The sequence below is a fragment of the Phoca vitulina genome, unplaced genomic scaffold (assembly GCF_004348235.1).
Source record: "Phoca vitulina isolate PV1807 unplaced genomic scaffold, GSC_HSeal_1.0 scaffold3, whole genome shotgun sequence".
NCBI lineage: Eukaryota > Metazoa > Chordata > Mammalia > Carnivora > Phocidae > Phoca > Phoca vitulina.
In genome coordinates this window covers 81012973-81029547 of record NW_022589706.1, presented here as the reverse complement: position 1 = coordinate 81029547, position 16575 = coordinate 81012973, and the positions used below count along the sequence as shown (strand labels likewise).

General features: G+C 33.1%; 1 protein-coding gene across 3 annotated transcripts in view; it reads left to right on the top strand.

Moving 5' to 3' along the window:
• Positions 1 to 16575, top strand: part of PPA2 (inorganic pyrophosphatase 2) — an 86306-nt gene that overhangs the window by 37340 nt on the left and 32391 nt on the right. The window lies entirely within an intron of this gene.

The following is a 16575-nucleotide window of genomic DNA, read 5'->3' as shown; positions in this document are numbered from 1 at the left end:
AATAGAAGTAAATCGGTGTGGCATTGGAATTCTTAGAATTTAAAAAGGGCTCATCTAAAATACAATGTGTGTATTTGGAGTTAAATTTATGTGTTTTATTTTGTTATGCTCTCTCCATCCACAGAATATAAAGGGCAGTCCGTTTTGATTGTGTCTGAGTTGTGTCATATTGCTGGGAAGAACAAAAAAGAGAAAAGGATATAGACAGGTGGTACTTCAGACTAAGAAAGTACATACTATGGGTTTCCTTTCTCCTTCCCTCTATTCCCTCCATTCCTTCCCTCCCCCTTCCTTCCTTCCCTTTTTTTTTTTTCCTTAAATCTCTCTTTTGTTCATTTGGGTAACAGGAAGAAGACTAAGGGAGAAGTGTTCATCAAGGACATAAGGTGTTTCTATACCTAGTTTTTGTTCTGTGTTGCAAAAAGGGGGGGAAAGGTAACTGCTCTTGGACAAAATTTTGATGTCCCAGAAATAGCTTCGTATGATAAAGAGTTGACTTTCTTTGGAATTGGACAGACCTCAGTTTGAGTTCTGTACTACTTCCTACCTGAGTGACTTTGGGTAGATCATTTAACCTTTCTCAGTTTCAGTTTGGTCACCTATAAAGGGAGAGAGTTTTACCTACTTGTGAGCTTGTTGACAATAAGAGATGATTTACTTAAAGCATCTGTCACGTAGTGAGTGTTAAAAATATGACTACTATTATTATTCTTTGACTATTTTCCCCCCTATTTATCTAACCTTTTTTCTTTCAGTTTCATTCTTTTTCAGGTTCCTGGTTCCCTCTAGACCTCAATTCTTATCTGGAAGATATATCATTTCTGAATTGACTGAAACTCATTAACACTTATGTGTTAACCTCTCTTAATTTATGTGCATTTAAAACCTTTTCTTGCACATGAAACAGCCAGAGAGAGATTTTATGCCATTCTTGCATGTAATTGAGAAAAGAAAGGGTCTGATAAGGTGAAGTACAAGTAACCTCAGGGGCAAAACTAAAGCATAAAAACTACAATTAAAATATGAGACTTGAGTCCATATCCATGTGTATTTCTTGTCTGTCTTATTATTTTACCCTGGGTTTCTTTATTACCATATTTCTCAGATACACGTATGTAAGGAGAGTAAAATACACAGTTAAAATTTTTTTAATGCGTTAACTGCTTCTCAGATGAGAACTGATAACACAATGGTGCCGAAGCCAGCCAAAACAAATCCACTAACTAATCGATTCGTGATGTGACACACTGAAGTCATGAAACTCTGCTAAGGGATTCCCCCTTTAAACTGGAAAGGCCGCAAGCCTGAAAGAAACTGTTTATTAGGTGGAATACACTATTCTTTAGCCCAGTCCTGTTGGAGATGTGATTTAACATTTTAAACTCTCACCATATGCAAAGCACTAGTACCTGTTCTAGTGCATATTATTATTCTTAATCTAAAAGGTGCTCCAAGGATTTAAATAACTTGCCCAAGTTTGCACATCCATTAAATAGTAGACCCATGACTTGAACTCATTTCTGTCTGATTATAAAGTCCATTGTCCACCTACAGTACTGTACTGAGCAATTCATACTTGATTATAGTAATATGGTTTTTGTAACTAGCAGGATTGAAACCAGATTACATAAGGCTAAGTACCTTACCTCCTTCTTGAGTTTCCTAAGGGTTAGAATGAAAAATTTTAACTCTGTTTTGACTTTAATTCTGCTGAATAGAGATGACTTTGCCCTTTGGCATCTTCTAAATTCTTTTGGTGTATGTTTGTACAAAAAGACATGCAGAAATTCTGAAGTTTATTTGGGTTGAGGTGACATCAGACTAGAATAATTACAACAAGAACTTGTTTTGAAAGAAAAAAGGGACTTTTTTCCATTCCACTAGAAGGAACACATACCTTCATCATGAAGAATACAACAGTGCTTTTTCAAAATACGTTTTTAAAATCCTAAAATTAAAAGATTACATGAGTGTTATTGACATATTTTGCTCTGAAATGGTATGCTGACTTTTGTATTTATTTCCTGAATGAGTAAGGTATACAGAGGGAAAATGGATATTATTTACTTTAAGGATATTTGCATGTTGTTCACTCTGGATAGTACCTGAAGTAATAACTCTCAAATATCTAGATTTTGTAAAGTAGGTTTTATAGTTTTAAGAATTAGAAGTATTTTCTTTTATTACTTCTCATTCCTTTTACCTTCACATTATTGTAATATATTCTACATATCTTTATTGAATTTTCTTTTCTCTTATTTTACAGTGACCCAAGGAAAAAATAGATATAGGTACAAAGTAAAAGGCTGAAAAAATTGTAGTATAAGTATTTTTTTTTTTAAATCATGAATCATGGAATACTAGATGACCCTACATAGGAGGCTTTATTTTTAATTTAAACTCAAGTTTTGATTTATATTTACTGTATCTCTCAAACATCATCCAGCTGTTCTCTCAACTATTTCAGACAAAAGAGAGTTTTTGTTGTCTTCCTGCTTAAGCAGATGTTAATGGACAGAAATCATTCTTAATCTTAACTTTTTTCTTCACTACTTAGCCTGGTGTTGTCTGTGTTTTCATTAGCACCTACTAAAGGGGGGTATTAGGGATGAGAACGGAGAGATGTTCAGGAATTACAGGGGTTGAAAGCTTCCTAAATTTGTGTAGGAATTTTTTAGAAGATCAGTTTGTATGATTTAATTATACTCTTTAATAGGGTTTTCTTATAATAATTTATCTTCTAAAGGTACCTAACTTATAATTCAGTAGGAGCTTAAGACCTTGGCAGGGGGAGGGGACCTTAGAAATAAAGGAATCATTTCTTGATTTTGAGGTTAGATGAAATGCCTATTACAACAACCTATGATTTTATTACAGTAAGATAAAAATGTATATTTCTTTTTTTTTTTTTTTTAAAGATTTTATTTATTTATTTGACACAGAGAGAGAGAGAGGAATCACAAGCAGGCAGAGTGGCAGGGAGTGGCAGAGGGAGAAGCAAGCTTCCCGCGGAGCAGGGAGCCCGATGTGGGACTCGATCCCAGGACTCTGGGATCGTGACCTGAGCCGAAGGCAGACGCTTAACGACTGAGCCACCCAGGCACCCCAGATAAAAATGTATATTTCGATTCATATGATTAAATAAATATTAGCTAACAATATTAGCTAACAGATACTAAAAATTTATTGCTGTTCTGTCTCTACTGTACATCTTTGAAAATTAACAATATTTAATCTTACATTTGGTAACATTTAAAAATTTTATTATGTGTCCCTTTTAAAATCACGACGACAGGATTGTGGATGGCATTTTTAATTATAAAAATAATCATATACTTGGAAATAAAAACTCAGAAGTGTAATAAAAAGGTATATGAAATAAAAAGTAAAATTCTCCTTCCCCCTTCTCACTCCCTGTCTGACTTCTCATCTCTTCCTCCTTATGTTTTTAGTTCTCCTGCATGGTTGCTTCTCTACTCGAAGCATTTTACACCTCTCTTCTTAATTTATGTTTTTTTCCCTTTTGACTCAGGTTGCTGCTTTGAAAACCAAAGGAATTTAACTTCTTAAACCTTTAAATTTTATTACCATATTTCATCTTTGATTATCTTAATAACTCTAATACACTTTGAGCTCTATTTATTGCTTCATTAATTTTGAACAGTAACTTGTGGTTGCCCAGTATAGAACGAGGGCATTGAGGTTTCTGTTACTCTCTGTCCTTTACAGACCAGCTTCTCTGAACTGTACGTTAGCTCTGTGTGTCTAAATTTATAATGTTTAAATTCTGTTCTTTAACTGTTTTTTACGTTTGGTCTCTTGAATCTGAAAATTGAAAAATAACAACTAGCAGTTACAGTCTTTATGTGAATATTAGTTACCTCCTTTATCATACTTTTTATTGAAAGACCAGTTATGGACACAAAAGAACAGCTTGCTGCACAGTGATCATCATGGGGTTTCTTTTCATTGCCCTGGGTTAAGAGTTCTGTTTTTTCTTAGATTCTTTCATGTCCTCTTTTTTGTTTTCCATTTTCATTGTTGGCCAGTATGCATTTCCCAAATTTTTTTTTACAGAAAATGCATGGGAGATTGATTCTGAGTCCATACATGTTGGAAATGTCTTTTTTTTTTTTTTTTGGTCACCTTCTCTTTAATAATTAACTTTGATATATAATGCAGTAACTTTAAATATAAATTAGTGTGTATGAATTGGCATTTTTAATCACAGAGGAGTGAGTGATTTTATAACAGTTTAAACATTTGTTATCTATACTTCTTGGCATTTTTATTAGATGGATCAACAGAAGGAAAGGTTAAAACCATGTAGGAAAGAGTAGCTATCTGGAATTTTCTTGATTCTGTAGTTTTCTGAGGATGTGTGTAATACAGAAATTCATAGAGAGTTTTTTATTACTTTTTACACATTTTCATTGTTAGACATTTAAAAAATAAATCCCTCTTGTTAATTTCCACTACCTTAAGAAAAAGAAGCTGTTTTTTGACATGATCAGTACCTATTTTTTCTTTTTTGAAAGTAGAGAAGTCTGTTTTAATTTATAGACAGCATGTCCTTCCATATTTTCATATATATTTTTAAAATTAATTTTTTTTCTATATTAATTCATTTAATTATGATTCTGCAAGGACATTTTAGGGTTATTTTATTATAAAATAACTTTTTTGATCCAAATGAATGTATGTGCAGAGTTTGATATAATATCCTGTTTTAATATTTATAGTTTTTAACTTTGACATGACTAAACTAAAACTAGCCATTGCATCAAAGACCATGTTTCACTTAGAAGCTGTGGTTGCTGGCTGTATTTCTGTAAGTTTAATCTTATTTAAATCTTCAAGTTTTGCCTTCTGAAACTGGAGTAGCCGCTGTGAAAATCTAAAAATAGTCTAAAATAACATTTAAAAACAAATTCTTTGTACTCCCTGATAGAAAATCGGTCACTTTGGCTGGCTCATTAACACCTGAAGAGCACTAAGACCATTTAATACACTGTAATTAGGTTCCAGGCTCTCATGCTCTTAATGGTACCTTAATGGCCTGAAAGAGTTAATAAGACTCCCAGGGCTCCTAAATTGTTACTAGAGAATGCCTTGGCCATTAGGGATAATAGCGCTTGGTTATGAAATAACCAAGTTCAGAGCTTTTTAAGAAGATTAAAATGCTAGGGCATGTGTAAATTTCTCCTTTGGCTAAATTAACCACCTTCTATAGTGTAGAGCTTCATATATTCTCCAAACAGATGTTTGAGCCTCTTCAGACCTGCCAGTGATGCCTAAGGACCTTATGTCAGGTGACATAACATTATAGGAGGTTATTTAGGCCCAGAAGCCACTTCAACTTTCAGAGTGTTAAATAAATGACAACTGTTGTCTCTTGTTGTCTTTTTAAATTGTTACTTGTGCAGTGATACTGTTTTATAAAATGAAAAATTAGGAAACAAAAATGGAAATCAGAACAATTATATTGATGTAGATACATTCTGGGATGAATAAATCGCATGAGTGAAAAGGGATTATTTAAAATGAGGCAGTTGGGCATTTTTCAAAGGCTGGCATTGTACTTGTCTTAGAATTATCATAATTTATATGTATTTGATATACGTAGAATTTCAACTTACATTTAGAGAAATTTAAAAGTCAAGTAAAACTACAGAGTTCCCTTTATGTCTTTCAAGACAGTAATATACATGTGAAACCAAATCTGTTTGGCTCAAATTTTCATTTGCTAAAAGAACATCTGGTGTCCCTGCAATTATTATTTTAAAAATAAGCAAATTAACATGGTGTTTGATTTCTGTACTTTATAAAAGACAGTTTAATAGTGTTATTTAGGGGGAAAAATAGGGAATAGCATAGAAATCTTAAGGAAGATATTTGTGTTAACCTTATAACCAGGTGGACTGGAGCTCAGTTTGCTTTTCTGTGCATGTACTCTCTGGGACAGAAAGGGCTTGCATGTCACCATTGTCATCCCCAAAGCTCTAACATTTCTGCAGCAATTCCTGTGTGTCTAGTAACTTTGCCGAGTGCTTCTTTTGGAATATCTGTTTAATGTTTACACAAGCTCAAGCAAACTGTGGTAATGTCTTCCCCCTCTTTTTTTTTTTCCCCCAGATTAAGAAACTGAGGCAGTGCCATGGGGGTGGGGGTTGGTTAGTAATTTGTCTAAAGTCATACAGGGAGCCACTGGAATCCAACTGGGCTCCAGAGCTCATGCTGTTCACTGCATTCCACCACCCCTCTGAAGAGTACTGGGGTAGTCGAATGTATCCGTGGCCTTGGGCAGTGTTGCTTTCTGGGAGTACTGACCATTTGCTCTTAAATCATTTCACATCAGTGGGACACTTAAGATTAGAGGTCCCAATAAAAAGATGGCTTTTTTTGATCTTCATTCCTTTGATTTCATTAATTGGGATAGGCTTGGGTGTGTAAGGATGGGGTGTGGGAGGAGGCAGTTTGAGGAACAGGGATGAATTGAGTGAAATGTACTATAATTAAGAATAGAATTAAATTACTGGGAATCTTTTCCTTCTTTTTGAAACCTTGACCTCTTTCAGTGCTTTTTAGGTTTTAGTCATATTCCTGTGAAGATGTGGTGAAGAGTAGGGAAGGCCTAAATTCTAAAATCCCTCTTGTGTAAGTTACTGACCTTGGAAACGTCGTGTAACCTCTGGAAGCTTTAATTTCTTCATCTCCAAAGGTGCAGGAATGATCCTGTAATGGGAAAAACCCTAGGGATCATTTACCAATCTCTAAATTTTGGTGGTTCTAGGAAATATTTTTAATTCATTATTTTCAGCCTTCTTTTAAAGTAGAAACACCTAAATAAATTGTCTTCAAAGATAATGCTGAAGGAAACAGTTTAAATTAAAGGATTATGAGGTAGATTTCTGGGGGACATTGGCACATCTTTTTTTTTTTGTTTTTAAGATTTTATTTATTTGAGAGAGCGTGCATGCACAAGCAGGGGTGGGGGGCAGAGGGAAAGGGAGAAACAGACTCCCCACTGAGCAGGGAGCTTCAGTCCCAGGATCCTGAGATCAGGAAATGAGCCAAAGGCAGACACCTAACCCACTGAGCCACCTGGGCGCCTGGCACATCTTTAAGTACTCTAGGGTAGCTTTTACATGATGGAGCTGTAATTTCATTGATGGTCTTTCCAACCCCAAACTGGAGTATTTAGCCACTTTGTTATATGTTTCAAATTAAAATTAAATTAGAAAACTATTTGAATTTCTGCCATGTACAAGGCACCTGGATGGTTTTTATTTTACTGGTCATATAAAGTTTTTTGTGAAATGGCAATGAATATTTATATTTTCGGGAAAAAATGTCTACCAGCTCTTTTCCAAGAGGTTTTTCTGATACAATACAAATAGGCCTCTGTGTAGAATTATCTTGTTTGGGGGCGCCTGGGTGGCTCAGTCGTTAGGCGTCTGCCTTCGGCTCAGGTCATGATCCCAGGGTCCTGGGATCGAGCCCCGCATCGGGCTCCCTGCTCTGCGGGGAGCCTGCTTCTCCCTCTCCCACTCCCCCTGCTTGTGTTCCCTCTCTCGCTGTGTCTCTCTCTGTCAAATAAATAAGATCTTTAAAAAAAAAAAAAAAAAAAAAAAAAAAAAAAAAGAATTATCTTGTTTGGTATAACCTACTTTGATGTGTGTTCATTGCCATTGTTTTTCATGATATTAATATATACTGGTACAGGTGTTGATAAGAGTAGAATTGGTAGAAAAGGGTAATGGAGAAGGAAAGGTCAACAAAATCGGGGTTACTGCCCCTCCGTCTGTGTACTATTAAGCATAGATGTGTAGAGCTGTGTGAAAAACAAAGTCTTTTAGGGATCTGAGTAAACAAACTCTTCAAACTATTAAGTCACTGAGCTAGAGCCTCTCTTTGTGATGCAGAAAATACAGTGCATGTTATGGAATTGGAACTGTTTCTTGTGAATGTTTATAAGCTATCATTAGAAACATATGTTCTTGCTTCCCACAGATTTTGTTTAGAGGCCAGTTGTGCACATATTTAGCTCTGTGAGTGCAGCAGTTCTAGTATTGGAACGAGAGCTTTGTGCGTTTGCATCATTTCCTTTGGTAAAGTCCCATAGAATTGGGAGCTCTTTTTTCCTTTTTTTTTTTTTAATCCTCTCTGGACAAAATTTCAAGCACGTGACCATTTCCTAGTGTTTTGTTTTTTTTTTAAATAATATGAGCAAAGAGATATGGTATTACATTTATGTAACTGATTTTTATCTAAAAATTTAAAAAAATCCTCAGCTGATTATATGCTTCCTTCCCTTCATGTTATGGTTTGGTGGAAATAATCCAGATAAAAACAGCATTTTAATTTTTTTCTCCAGATGTTCTTCATGGAAGTACAGGTGGTTCTCAGTTTGGGGATGTGAAGTAAGAAATGTGCATCTGTCTGTATAGTTTGCTAAAGCTCCTTGGGTGATTCTGATAGATTTATCCAAGTTGAGAATCATTCTATTAGCTTATCCTCTGCTGGTTGGATATTCAAGTCTTGAATCTAGAATAATTGATAATAGTTTTGATATACATTTAAGTGGGAGATGTAATCACCTAATCAAATTTGAGGATATCCCTCCCCCACCACACACATACCTACAGGTGTCACCCCGTATTTAAAGCTATTATATTAAGGTTACTCTGTATCCTTTGAGATCCTGAGTAAATTTTGTAACCCCAATTTCCTAATTTATATGAAGGAAATAAATAATATCTAATTTACAAATTTTGAAGCTTCAATGACATACTATTACCGAGCATTTAAAAAATTTGTTTTGCCAAGCTGATAGATGAAAAATGGTATCTTCATTTAATTTTGCATTATTCTACTTAATGCTAAGTAGATAAAGTGTCTTTTTCATATGTTTATTGGCTATTTGTATCTTCCTTTATGTGAATTGCCTATGCATATTGCTCACCATTTTTCTATTGAGTTGATATATGGAAATTGCTTGGATATTTTGGAAGTTAATTCTTTATTAATTTAGGTTGCAAATATTTTCTCCGCATCTGCAGAGATATTGTTGCCTTTTGGCTTCTAGATATTTCAATTTTGTTTTTTTTTTTTTTTTTTTTTTTTTTTTTTTTTTTTTTTTTTTTTTTTAAGATTTTATTTATTTATTTATTTGACAGAGAGAGACATAGTGAGAGAGAGAGAGCACAAGCAGGGGGAGTGGGAGAGGGAGAAGCAGGCTTCCCGCTGAGCAGGGAACCCGATGCGGGGCTCGATCCCAGGACCCTGGGATCATGACCTGAGCCAAAGGCAGACGCTTAACGACTGAGCCACCCAGGCGCCCTAGATATTTCAATTTTGATGTATTCCATTTTATCCATCATTTCTATACACGACTTTAACATTTTGATTCTTATTGAAGGATTTCTTACCCCATAGTCAGAAAGATGTTTTTCTTTTTATTTCCATTTTGTTATTTTGTATTTTAATTTTTTTTACAATTGGATTTTTAATCTGTATGGAATTTTATTTTTTCCGTATGTACAATTTTCCCATCACCATTTAACAGAAAAATCTGTTCTCTTCCCAGTGTTTTGAAATGTCTCCTTTATCATATATTGCATTCTTATTTATACAAAGAGTCTGTTTCTGGATTCTGTTTAGTGTCAGTGATCTATTCCTGAGCCAGTGCCATGTTATTTTATTTTAATTACTATAGCCTCATAATAAAGCATTTACAAGACAAATCTTTCTCCTTTTGTTCTGTGGAACAAACTTTCAGACTTGTTTTGGTTTTTCTTATGCTTTATTCTTTGCAAATTTTGGGATCAAATTGTCAAGGATTTCTGCTATCATTAAAATATTAAATGCATCAATGAATATATATATTTTGCCACTTATTCAGGCTTTCTCATATTTCTTTTAGTGAAGTACTTGTAGATTACTGTGAAGATCTTGTTACATTTTATGTTAGGTTTGTGTCTAGGTATTTAATACTAATTTTTCCATTACAAAGCTTGGTACAGTGCCTGGCATGTTATAGGTGCTCAATAATTTTTTTAAAATTGATGAATAAGTGAATATGCTTATAGTTATTGATAAATAAAAAGATGTGTGTATTGAGCAAAGTCTGAAAATAACTCCAAAAAAGGTGAATTTTCACTTATTTTGAAGGGAGAAAATATTTATACTTAAAAATTCTGGCATTTTTAACAACTGCAATTTTCTTTAGAGTTGTGTACATTTCTATACATGTACATATGCAGTCTTTGCTTATTGCTTTGGAGATTCATGTGTATTATTGTGTGTAATCAGTATAGTTTGTTCCATTTGATTACTGAATAGTGTTCCGTTTACAGATATACCAGTTTATTCATCTCCTTGATGGAAATTTGGGTTCTAGTTTTGGGCTAATACAAAAAAAGTTGCTATGAACATTTAAATACAAGTCTTTGTGTGAGCGTATGTTTTCATTTATCCTAGGGAAATACCTAGGAATAGGGTTACTGGGTCAGATGATAATTACATGCTTAACATGGTGAGAAATTGTTAAACTGTTTACAAAAGTGGCTGTATCATTTTGCACTTCTACCAGCAGTTCTGTGAGAGATCCTGTTCCTCCCAGAACCTCTCTCTATTCTTTGTCTTAAATAATAAAATATCTTTTAAAGAAACTAGAAGAAACACACACATGTGTAATTTTTTACATGTACCCATGTATTTGCCATGTCCATACCCATATATTTTGTTACAGAAAACAAAAAGAAGCTGAAGATCTGTAGTTTCCATTTGGTGTCATTTACCTTCAACTTGAAAACTTCAGCATTTTTTTGTACTACAGTTCTGCTGGTGATGAATTCTCTCTATTTCATTGATCTGATATTGTCTTTTCTTGCCTTTGTTTTGGAAGTGTAGTTTCACTGGATATAGAATTTTGAGTTAAAGGGATTTTTGTAAAGATGTTCCATTCTCTTTTGGTCTCCACTGTTTCTGATGAGAAATCAACAGTTAATGTATTGTTACCCAGTATATAATGTAATGTTTTTCTCAGACTATTTTAAAGATCTTTCTCCTGTTTTTGGATTTCAGCAGTTTTTCTGTGATATGCTAAGGTGTCCTTTCCTTAATATTTATCCTGCTTAGGGTATATTGAACTTTGCAGATCTTCAAGTTCATGTTTTTAACACATTTGGGTAAAACCCAGATTATTTACCATAATTTTTTTACCCCATTCTCTCACCTTCATTCTGAGACTTCTAATACACATATTTTAGACCACTTTTTATTGTCTCATGGGTCACTAAAGCTTTTTTTATGTCTTTACAGTCTTTATTCCTTACTCTTCTTCAGACAGGATAATTACTATTGTTTTTTTCTTCTACTTCTGTGATTTTTTTTTTTTTTTTGCCGTATCCAAGTTCTGCTATTAAATCCATCTGATTTTTCATTTCATATACTCCCTCATATGGTTCTTTTTTCTGATAGTTTTATAGTTTTTCCTCCTTAACTGAAATTTCCACATGTTCAGTGCTTCATAACTGTATTTTTTTGAAAGTCCTTGACCATTTTTGTAATAAGTACTTTAAAATCCTTGTTTGCATGGGTCATCTCAGGATTGATTTCTGTTGGCTCTTTTTTTCTCTTGATTAGGAGTCCCAGAAATATTCTAGTATGTGCAATAAATCAAATGGTCATCTTGCTTTTACCTGACAGGTATTTTTGTTCCATATTGAGTCTGCAAGGTGCTTATCTTTTGGTTTTCTGTTTCTATGTTTTCTATCTTGGTGTAGTTAAACCTGAGGGAGTTTGTTGAAACATGAATTCACTCCCTCATCTTTGTCAGAGGTTTCTGTTTTCTGTAAAGAGAAATGCTTCAGATAGTTGGGCATTGTTTTCAATTGATAATTTAGGTAATGTACTTGAACTGAGTGAGTCTCACTCTAGAAATAAAGGAATTTTATTTATATATTTCCTCTCTGTTCCAAATGTTTTAAAAAATGGTTGTTTAGATTTAACTTAAACATGGTAGAAATGAAAAAACTTTATAAGAACTAAACTGCAGTAATACTAGAAATAAAGGTAAATGTGTACATCATTAAATAAGAGATTAATTACAAGTACATTTGAGGCCTGACCTTTACCATAAGAAAAAGTATGTTTATAGAAAAATGTTATGTTAAGTACGCATTTGTGTATGTGTGTGTATGTCCAGATGCCTTTTATGTTACTTTTAGTGCTTGTTTACAGTGTTTATATCAATACCTAGCTTCTTCGATTTCTCAGTAGAGTCATACACATTAAACATAAAATAACTCAGTATTAATGAAAATATGTTCATTAATTTTCTAAATTATTAATTCATATTTATTTATTTATTTTTGAGCATCTAAGGCTCTATGTTTCCCTGTGAATATAACTGTGTCTACATTCTGTGGAAAAGGCTTTAGGGGATTGGAAGGATGATAATTAATATTTCTTAAAATTATCCCTTATTTTTTTATTAAATGATTTTTAATATGTTATCTTATTTAATCCTCACAACAACCATGATTTTTACATTTTGTGTTTGAGGAAACACACAGACTAATGTATTTTCCCAAGATGATGCACTATATGAATGCCGGAACTGGAGTTTGAACTTGATGCCGTCTGATTCCAAATGGGATGTTTTTCCTGGTTTACCTTATTTCTTCTTATAAACTTTGAGTGTTCTTATTTTCATTATTTTCTGAATATTCTTAAGAGTTTTTATTTCCTTTTGGACCAAAAAAGGTTTTCATTAAGTAAATAACAAAGTATATTTTTGTTTTCAATATCCAATTTTTAATTATACAAAAAGTTGAGAGGACTGGGTGTGGTTCTTTTTTGGTAGGCAAGAGAGTTATTTAAAATTTTTTATTGCTGATCTGTAGATTTATTGTATTTGCTTAAATCTGTTGTCCTCATTTTCTCATGCTTAAAATTTCTTTATGTTCTGTTTGTGTTTAGTACATAATTTAATGCATCATCTTTATAGTTCATTATTCCTTAAAATGTCTCTAGATTAAAAAGATCTCATACTTTAGGTGTTTCTCATTCTTGATGAGCTGTCTGTATAAAATGAACCTTATCAGCTCAAGTTTTCACCTCTTCTACATCATTTATTTCCGAAATCTGGGTAAAATTGAAGTCTAGGCAAGCACATGTGACTAGAAACTCCCCCTAGTGTGAGAGTGTATTTTTAGTAAAAAAGAACAGAAGAAACTTCACAAACCACTTTTTTTTTTCTTTTTGCTTAGTAGATCACAATTTGTGACATTCTTTTAGGTTTTAGAAACAAGTGAATTGGTTTATACTGAAAAGAAACCAGATTACATGAAATGTATACCAGTATCTCTGATGAAGGAAAACGATAAGTCACAAAAATTGCTTTTAAAAAATGTGAAGTATTACGGTCCTCTAATGTCTACAGAAAGAGAATGATTTTTTTTTTTAATTTATTTGACACAGAGAGAGAGAGAGAGAGCACATGCAGGGGGAGTGGCAGGCAGAGGGAGAAGCAGGCTTCCCACTGAGCAAGGAGCCTGATGTGGGGCTCGATCCCAGGACCCTGAGATCATGACCTGAGCTGAAGGCAGACGCTTAACCATCTGAGCCGCCCAGGCACCCTAAGAGAATGATGGGTTTTGACTAAGATATTTTAGATTAATTTCTTTGCTTTTATAAATTCCTAAATCAAAATTAGTTAAGAAAAACTAAATTAAACTGGAAAGCACTGAACTTGGAAAAGCCAAATTGAGCTTTAAAATTTGTTATTATATTACATCATCATTTTCTGTTTTGCCTTATAGCTAGCATTTAATAAAGAGATTTATAAATATTCCAATGGATTTATGTAGAGCTATGATTATTTATAAATTATATATCTTTAGTTTTAATATAAAAATTCTCTTAAGGAAACTCCATATAATCTTTGTTAATTAAATTTTCATGTTTGGAAACAGCTTTGTTATAAAGTAAACAATGGCTGTATACTACTTGTAGGAAGTATGATACCTTTTATGAAGCTTTAAAAAAAAACTAGGGTGATAAATATTTAGGTGACTGCTTTTAATTGTACTATAAATTGTTACTTAATATTGCCAATTACTCCTTTTTAGTTCTTTGATACTTTAAATTTTATGTAAGTCTGATCTTTACTGGGTTTTGTTTTTAATTTTTTCTTTCATTGGTAATTCCTCTCAGTTCTGCTTTCTAAAAATACCCAAAATTGACCATTTGTCACCACCTCCATGCAACTACCATTTATCTAGACCCTCATCATATTTCATCTGTATGGATTCTTCCTGTAGCTTGTTGCTTGATTTCCTTCTTTTACTTCTTCCTCTACACAGTCTTTTACCTACACAGCAAAAAGAGCGATCTTCCTAAAACCCATACTCCTCAGCCCAGAACCCTCTAATGGCTTCTCATCTCAAGGAGGATGGCCCTTAGAGTCCTTTGTGACTGGTCTGCGGCTGCTTCTCTCATTTAATCTCCTAACACTCTTTCTTCACTCTGCTCTAAACACAGGGCTTTCTTAGTCTTCCTTAAACATTTTAAGCACACTCACACTTCAGAATATTGGCACTTCCTATCTTCCTCTCAGGACTCCTCCTCTTCTAGATATTTGAATGAGTTGTTGCTACACTTCATCCAAAAATTTGCTAAAATACATTTTATCAGAGGCTGTCCCTGACCTTTCATATCTAAAATACTCTTTGCAGAGCTAGATACATAATTGTAGATTTTTATGTCTTTTTCTCATCTTTAAGTATTTTTTTACTCAGGCCTAATTTGACAACAGATATTTTTAGCAACATGTTTTATTGAATTCTTTCAAAACATTCAAATTACTTTTGCAGAAACAGTCTTTTTTGTACTGGTAAAATCATTTCCTTATATAATATTTTACTAATTCTCATGATTATAACTACTGATACAGTTGGCAAAAATGTTTTGGGAATAAACATACCTGATGCATGATAAAGCTGAAACTTAACTGGTACAAGCAAAGTGTGGACTTCATTCCAGAGTTGTCTACCAGACTCAACATACAGACCACTATGGACATCGGTCAGAATATTTTACAGAAGTGGAAAGTCTTTGCTAATCATCCAGGGAGTTGATCAAGTAGATCTCAGTTAAAAGAGTTTGATTTGTAATTAAAAACAAACTGAAGTAAGTTTAGCTTGATTATATAGAAGAACTCTTCTAGATTATTCTGATTTTATTGTTGGGTTAGTTCATCTTGAAAATACATTGTATAATTTTTATAATAGAAACTTCCATATGAAGTTAACTCCAAGAATGGAAATAAGTAACTCCTAGAGAATTGCTGCTTTTCTTAACATATATTGTAAAAAAATACATCTGATGAAAAATTCTGGAAGTGGATGAAAGTGATGGTTATACAGTATTGTGGGTATACTTAATGCCACTGAATTGTACTCTTAAAAATGATAAATTTTATGTTGTGTATATTTTACCACAATAAAACTAAAAAGTACATCTACACTTACATTCTTTTAACATAAAGAAAACCTGTGACAATGTAACTCTACAGTATAGAAGAAAAAGCAGAATTCATGGAATTAGAAGACTTGTATTTATATGATACTGATTATGCCATGAATGTATTAGATAAAGTTTGGCAGTTCTTTTGCATTTTCTTAGCTGTAGTTTTCTTACGTTTAATATGAATGTACTCAGTTCTCAGTCTTATGAAGAACAGATGAGTTATTCAGTTTATGAGGAACAAATGAGGTCTTTTTTAAACTCAATCAGTTTATAGATTGTATGTGTAATTTTTCATATTTTCAGAAGGATAATTAATTGAACTGGCTATTGGTATGGAGATTTTTGGCTTGAGGCATTTGCTGTTGAGGTTTTTAAAATGTTTTAAGTTGTGTATTTTGAATTTTTTGCTTGTTTTGTTTTTCTGTGTGAAAACACACCTTTTTTTCTCTAGGTTATAATTAATTGAGAATGGAAATGTTTATCTTATGTTTGGAGTGTTTTATTGGGCATTATTAAATTGTCAGGGTTTCTGTTATCGGTGTCTTTGCCTAACAGGCCTTCTTTATAACGTCTGAAAAGAAAGCTGCCTAAGCCGAGTTAGATATTGGATAACTTAGCTTTTCCTTTCTTATTTGAAGTGACTGAGTTAAAAAAACATTTACAAAAAAATAAAAATTGCAGTGGGATAGAGAACAGTAGATTGGGTAAGGTACAATGATAAAGTGATGAATCAGATTTAAGTAATAGAAAATTATTTATTTTGAACCATTGATTAAATTGCTTTTCTGGTTGTTCACCTTCAGTGAACTTAAAAGATTGCTTTTTCCCTCTAAGAAGAGAATGAGTGGGAGGAACTCAGTCAATTTAAGAGATATTTTGCAAAAATACAGAATGTGGAAAAACGATTAATAGAAAGCCACTTTAGAAAGAAGCACTTTTTATACGCTAAGAAGAAAATCAGAATTTGAAGTGGAAACAATGAGTATTAGATGAAATATATACTGAGTGTTCTATTTTGGACATGACAAAGAACTCTAT